This window comes from Thermobia domestica, chromosome 14 (genome assembly GCF_964235325.1).
Source record: "Thermobia domestica chromosome 14, izTheDome1.hap1.1, whole genome shotgun sequence".
NCBI lineage: Eukaryota > Metazoa > Arthropoda > Insecta > Zygentoma > Lepismatidae > Thermobia > Thermobia domestica.
This window is the reverse complement of record NC_137467.1, coordinates 114,327,740-114,335,644: the sequence shown is the minus strand read 5'-3', so window position 1 is coordinate 114,335,644 and position 7,905 is coordinate 114,327,740. Positions and strand designations below refer to the sequence as shown.

The following is a 7,905-nucleotide window of genomic DNA, read 5'->3' as shown; positions in this document are numbered from 1 at the left end:
CATCTGGTCAGCGTGGGAGCAGTAAACTAATTCCTCCCTCTGGGGAGAGGCCTCATCCAGTAGTGGAACGAATATGGCTGTGATTTATTATTATACACCGAATTAAAATTATATTAAAATTATGTTATTCTTAGGAAAATATCCCAGTACATATAAATAGTGATGACAGATACAGAGTTAATCTATCTTTCTTCTACATTCTGCATGATTGGTCACGAACACCAACAATACATTGAACTACAGAGGGCTAACCAGGATTCAGACTATCCCTACGGTATTGAAAATTTAGAAGGTATTCTGTGAAAAAAGGATACAAACCCGTGCATCTGTCTCGTTGACTCATTTAATACATACTTCTTTGTTGTCTGCGCTTACTAACTGCTGGACAATTATTACCACAGGAAAATTTTAAACTGTTTCTAAAATTGCATATATGTACATACAGAAAAACGAAAGGTGTCTAAAGGCAAATTGGTAAATCAAATAGGGGAAATAGGTTTTATGAATATGCTCGCAAAGAAAATGTAGCTACCTTTCGGTATCAGCATCATATCATCATCATAATATTTTAATCCTTTACGTAACTCCTTCCTCCAGGACGTAGCATTAAAATAATAATAATAATAGTAATAACCATTGCCCGAAAACGAAACTTTTCAGGAAGATGAAAAGAAAGCTTTTCTTACTACACACTAGGAGAAATTGTGCACATGAGCTTCCTTAAGCATGTTCTAGAAAGTCTGAGACACATGAACAAAGGTATTTGAAGAATTTCTTAGTTTGTACTAGGGAAAGTTTTCTTTGTACCCCCTCCCCTCCCCCTGATTTTTAGGTAGTTTCTTATAAATTGCCTATTGCAGAGACTCTCATGTCGGCACTTCCGGAAAATTTCTATATATTTTGCCGATCATGACTCCCTGACACTAAAACCACCCTTTGTTCAAATGTATATAAATATATATAACGTTTATTGTAAATGCTCTAGCTGCCGTAATTTTTCACGGATTGAAACCAAAATTGGTCGTATTGGTCGTTTGTTAGCCACAATGATCGGATGAAACATTTGAAAACGGCGGCCATTTGAACTTTCGAAAAATTCGTAATTTTTACAATTATGAACCGATCTGCACCATATTTGAACAAAATGTCGTGGTTAACAATATACTAGATGTGTGTGAAAATCAGAACGAACCGTTAGAAAATTTCAAAGTGGCGGCCGTTCAAAGAAGCAAAATAAGAAAAAAAGAAAAAGCAATCTTCCCGTGAACGAGGATCGAACTAGTGACCCTTGCATTACTCAACCTATGCCTTAGACCACTTTTTTTTTTTTTTTTTAATATTCACGCCGACCTTTCTTACACACTCATACCACATATACTGATTTGTGATTACCGATTACTGATTTCCGCTTAATACATTCCACAAGAACAACCACGACACTAGGCAACACCCAAGCCCAAGGCGAGAATCGAACCCACGAGCCCCAAAGCCAGGGGACAGCAACCGAACGCGTCTAACCATAAGACCACCGAGGTTTCTCCACTCGGGAAACTGTGACGCGAGGGAAGAAGATATTTTCTCAGTATTTGTATATTTCAATCTATCAAGAGAAGTCCGTGCATTAGGTCGCGCATCAATAAAATACATGCTAGAAAGAAATCTACCTATCCTTTGCGGCCTTGTGCCAAAAGCTGTTTTTTTTTCTTTGAATAGGGCAGTTTTTGAAAAAAAAAAAAAAAGATTGACATTATAAGCCAGTAAATTTGCAAAGGAAAAAATTAAGTTACCAACATTTAAATTCTTCCCCAAAAAAGCTTCTTTATTTTAAAAAAAATAATAATAAAGCAACTTATAATCTCTGTTTTCTGACCTTGGGCTAACATGTAATCTAGTCGGTAAAATGACCGACATGTGTTCCATTCCCGGTGAGAGTACAAGGAACTTCTCAACTGAAGCTCTACGTCCTAAGGGTTTTCGTCTGCATGATTCTAGTTTCTTATACCGAAAGCTTGCTCCAATATCTTCGTGTGTATATTCGTAAGTACTCTTTTCCTATATACAAACATTTGAACAGAGAGCTTAAATGTAATGCAGCGTGAACAAGAACTCTAAGCTTAGAGTCAAACGGTGAATAAAATAAGACAAATGTTACTAGTTTTAAAAATACTAGGCCAGTAACTAATTTTACTGCTCTGAGCTATGCATGTTTTACAGCCTAAAGAGCTAGAAAATATACTGCTTAAGTATACCTGACGTTTTCTTTCCCTTCCTCCGTTCCTGTCCACCGCACCTTTTAACCACCTTTGGGTAATGTGTATAATTCGGTGTGTTGTGACATTATATACTGGGAAGTTTGCGGCGACAACATCTGGAAAATGCAGAGAATTTGATTTAGAAGTACAAAAGTGGAGCAAAAATGGCGCACTGTAAAATATTAGTATTGACTAACTAACAGTAAAAGATAATCACTTTCTAGTATTCATTTTTATTTTCGTTCTCTTTCCAGTGAGCTTTTCAGACAAAATAACACCAGAAATGCAATTGGCTAAAAGTGGTCCAAAGAACTTACCGATGACTATCAAGGAGAGATTTAATATAAGTACAATAGGTAGATGAAGCATATTTCAAAGCTCTTTTAATGCTTTTACCCATGCTGTACTTCTTGAACTCGAGAAACCAATTACTATTTTTCTCCTCGAAAATGTCCCTGAAAGGGAACTAAAGCTAAAGTAAAATCTCGAAAATACTGCAGGATATTTTCATCAATGCTCACAAAACTATGTTAGGTACAAGTTCGTTGGAGAAGAAAATCGGACAAGGAGAAGGGGATAAAAAAAAGAAAAAACTATGGGGCGAACATGCGGAAAAAAGAAAAAATATTAAAAACGATTTAAATGGATTTTTTTATGTCATAAGAGGTTTATCATGAGGTCTACTGTTCGAAGAACCTTTATAGTAGTTATTTTATGTCTTATGTGAAAACACACAAACAATTACAAACTTTCATCCATGTATTCTAATAAAGGGTATCCGAAACACAACGTACAAGAAAGAGAATTGGTACCAATCTACAGGTATTGTGTTAGGAAATACAATGCACCTTTTCTGGAAATAATTTATATATTGCCAACCACGAACTCTTCATTCAACATCAAAAAGTAATTTTTCATAGCCTAAACCAGTAATAAACCATTCTCCCAAACTTTCTTGTATATTCAGAGAATTCCCATTTTCCCCCGACTGTAAACACTATCATGGGTACGCTCGCTTGCCATCAAACAGTGACACGCAGTGTTGACCTTATAGTTGCTAACAGCTGGCACTGAAGTAGGCTTCTAAGCTCATTCCGTTACACGAGTTACTATTACTAGTATTAAGGTTATTCGAAAAGTAGACCTCGCGATAAACCTTTGAAAGTGTCGTTCAGATTCATCAAAATCCATTGTTCGAGCAACTCCCTTTCATTTTCTGCCTTCGTCTTGTCCGATACCCCCCCCCTTCTTCCCAACCAATATCCCGGAATCTTCAATTTATATTTGCACATTTATAAGGCTCTTATAACAGAGGACAATCCATTAAAGTAGTTTTTAATAAAAATGCTCGTTTTTCTATAGTTTTACCCCTCTACAGGGAGTTTCACCCCCCCTCCTGTGGTACGACAGAGCAGAAGCTAGTTAAAAATCTCTTTGTTACCTTCCATCAACAGTAGGACCTGCTAACAGACACTAGACGTAATTAATACTAAAATGTGACAATGGTTTAAGACTTTTTTTTTTTTTTTTTTTTTTGCTTACCTCGAAAAATTTCAGCCAACAAAGATTTTCCAAAGGAAAACTTGGCGTTACTGCCAGTTATGTTAACTCTCAGAGCTGCTTCGTCTGTCATCAATTTCCTCAGAGCATTTCTTGCACACTGTTCCACATTTTCTCCACCCACAGCGGTCAACAACCGAATCTGAAACACAAGCGAACAACGTTTTTGTGTAAGTATTCAAACTGGTAAGGTACAGATCAATTTTCTGACTTATGTTAGAGAAAGGTTATAAACACAAATTTAACTCAGCAAATAGCCGAGAAACACATTAATTTTTTTAATCCTAGAACAAGGAAGACTCATTGAGGACTTAATGTATCAATTCCAAATCCTTAATAACTAAATAGACTGTGCAGACGCAAAAAAAAAAAAAAAAAAAGTTTGAACTCTATAAACGAGATATGCAAATAATGACTTTTTACTTGCAAAAATCTGGAATAAAAATATTAATGAAGTTTCGTATTTGAGGAATGTGTACTTCTTATAGTGGAATCAGCTACGCAAGTGCAACGCTAAAAATTTCGCTCCTTTTTCGCAGCGAGAGCCATATAAGACGTGAACCTACAGTTTAAAGTGGGTTTCGAACCACTCCATTCACGGTGAGCTCCCAGCGGGAATCCAACTCGCGACCACGCGCACTGATGGCAATCGCGCTAAGTATCAGACTACGAGGAAACCCACTTTACAATACATCCACTGATGTATACACAACGTATGTTGAAAACTAATATCCATCATTTGGACACTGTTGCCTGCTGACGAAATATATATATATATATATATTATTAGCCCGATACGCATGTCTGTATTCCGAACAATTGCTGTCCGGTATTGACTGCTGTGAATTGCACTTTGCAGGGCCAATCCAGTAATATAAAAATCATTCTTGTCTGATAACATTATCATGGCTAAACAAAATCTGCACTCGTGTCCGAATGAGTCCCTATCTGTGTACATATGCAAGTTAATTAAAGTTGTACCAAATTTTCTATTTAGTAGACCGTCTGGTAAACTGAACCCTAATTTTTAAACCTGATGGTAGTGGGAAGGAGCCTACATTTTGAAAATATGGTATTTCATGCATTTTCTTCATGGTAGAACTAGAGGAGTTCTTCTAAAGTTTTACCAGGGCTCTGAGAGTTTCAAGGGGACCTTTTGGACCTGTAATTTTTACTGTTTTGTTTTGAGTTTTTTTTTTTTTTTTTACTTGGAAATCTTAATTTGCACCCTCCACATAACGTGTGAGTTGCCATTATGTTGTACCTTTATTAACAAATAAGATATAATTTTTTGAACGTTAAGTTTGCAGCTTAGTGTCAGCGTTTACCATCACCTTTATTTTGTAAGTCTTTGCATTTTTAAGTACAAGGGCATAAATCCCATTTTTCGCATTATAAGAAACTGTATTTTACGATTACTAAAGCAAACGAACCTAATTTTAACTGTTTTCAAGCTAGAATTCTTACAGAACGATCCGAGGATATTACCTGTCTCCGGACATAAGTTAAGGAAATGGCGCTAACGTATTTTTTAAACATGTATCGGTTATTAATGAAGATACAACATTGTGGCAACTCACCATTATGTTGAAATTCAAAATTAAGAGTTCCAAGAAGAAAGAAAGAAGTAAAAAAAAAAAAAAAAACAACTCGAAACAAAACAGTAGAAATTACAGGTCCAAAACGTAACTTTAAGCAGTTTCAACGAAGACTGCACGGACTGCAATTTTGTGACGGTGTTGCGGACCAGTGATCTAGAACATTCCCTGGGTTCACTTGAGCAGACGGCTCTACCAAAAACAAAATTTATAGGTAAAATACGATGTCAAACACTTTTCGTAAACGAAGTAGAGTGTGAATATAAGTAATTTCTGCCATTAGATATCATATTGAAATACATTTTGAATGGGAGTGAACGTATTATAAGTGTAACTATTTACTGAAGCGGAAGAATACAAGAATGCGAAAAAGGTGGAAATAAACGGCGGGAATGTTTTGTTCGTGTTAGCAATGGTCAATTTGCGATGAATATAATGCAAACATACTATTTTATTACAAAAATTGTGTGATAAAGAGCACCATATTATAAAGTTTTTGCAGCGCCTTGGTGTGCTGAAACGTGAAATCAACTATGCAAAGTGTGAAAAAGACGTAAAAATTCAAAACAGACGAATTTCTCCTCGCAGGGGGCCATTTTTACCCTGGAAACCAGGGAAGCCGTTTTGAAAGTAAGAGTTATTTAGATTATTTAAGTGTTTTTGAAGGTGAAAATTATTGCGGACATTTTATGCATTTTTCCATTCTTGTTTATGCGTATGCCCCCCTTCGCTGACGCGCCTGCTTCCTGCAGACGTACCCATCGGGCCGCCCTGCTGCGCTCCTGCACTGACTCGGTTAGATGGCATTCGAACTTTTAGTAGCCACCTAGCACAACTTTGTTCATGGTTTAAACATTAGCTCCTCATTTAGTGCATGTTCTGCAAGAAGAAATCGGAAAATGCAATAAAAGTGTGGACATTTTGTAGAGGCGTCTGCTCGAGTAATGCCCCTTCCCTTTAAGGGTTGCTGCAACAGGAGGGAATTACTCTCTCCATCCTCTCCTTTCACTCACGTTTCACTTGGTTTAGCACCTTTTTTGGAACTCTCATAGTCCTTGCATACAGAAAGACACAGGGCCAATTGGTCAACGCTCCTGCGTAAGACAAGCGAACCACAATTATAACCTTTTCATGAGTTTATAATAAGTGGTCTGTGTTCTAGAGCAGCTTTAACTAACTTTTATGGTCCATGTTCCGTTAAGGGGGTCCAGAACTACACTGGACCCCTTAAACTAAGCTAAGCTAACCTAACCTGACCTAACTTAACCTAACCTAATATAACGTTATATTATATAATCAAACGAAAATCAATAGAAAGTGGTGTCAAAGGCACTGGACCCCCTTAACGGAACATTGACCACTTTTATTTGACAAGTAAAATAAACTGACCCCATATATGCACGAGTACGAATTCTATTAGTTTTCGAAGTACAAGGGCCTAAATGTGTTACGGTAATGATCTTCACACTATAAAGGAGTTCATTTTATCATTTGTAAACCAAACTTTTTAAAATTTACCCAACCTAAAGCCAGTAGGCCTACTATGTAGCCTATATGGGGGTCGGACATCTACACCCTTCGCCTTTATTTGATTCACAATATACAGGAGGTATGTGCATATTTTTATTTCGAGGCTATAACTTTTTTTAGTGTCTTACTAGTAGGTTGCAAACAATTTAGTACATTTCTAAACCCTATTCTACGCAAAGTTTACAATTTTCCTCGATTTGCTCTAGCGAGTATAGCAAGTAAATTTAAAAATCTTACCATCAGTGTATTTTACTGCCACTTCGTAGGTATCCCATGTTCCCTCATCTGGTTCTTCATGGAATATAATATGACTTCGTCGTTTTGTTCATGCAAATGATGGCCATCTTGCAATTTCTTTTCCTTCGTGTTCAGATATCCAACACTTTGGTATAGTAGCTAATGTATCTTCTTCCTTATAAATAAAACAGAAAATAATCTGCACATCTTGCCACTTGCCCGCCACACTTGAGACCCGCATGTAAACAACAAATGAAGCCCTCCTTCCGCATGCACGCGGCGATGTTGACGCGTTCCTTCCTCGGCGAATCGAAGAAGCGCGGACTGCAACGAAGTACACGCTGTTACGTGATGGCACCGTCACTATGCCGCTGCTTCATATCTCTATCCGACTTGTCGGAGATCCGCCGCCAGCGGCCCACTGGCGATACTCTTCGATACGTCGCTGTGGCGACGAATCGACCATTTCCCTGCCAGTGGCCCACTGGTTTTCAGCGACTCTTACGGCATGGGGTAGTCAACGCCATGTTTACCTTTATCAAAGAGTGATGGACAGGATTTTTTGTGAACTCTGATTTTACTATTTAAAGACAGTGCCAAGATAGTGTTTTCCTTTAAAGATTCTGTCATACCCTCCCTAAATTTCATTCAAAAGTCACGGGGGGCCTGTCGAAATATAGTCTTGTTTATTTATATGTACACGTAGGTAGTGCAATCTTGCCTCATTG

At 37.4% G+C, this 7,905-nt stretch overlaps 1 long non-coding RNA gene across 1 annotated transcript; it reads right to left on the bottom strand.

Moving 5' to 3' along the window:
• Positions 1–2,254: 2,254 nt before the first annotated feature.
• LOC145670696 (uncharacterized) lies at positions 2,255–7,686 on the bottom strand. The gene is made up of 3 exons (XR_014128383.1): positions 7,178–7,686; positions 3,795–3,954; positions 2,255–2,368 (listed from the first exon to the last, which is right to left on the bottom strand). It is a non-coding gene; the product is annotated as an uncharacterized LOC145670696 (long non-coding RNA).
• Positions 7,687–7,905: the final 219 nt, after the last annotated feature.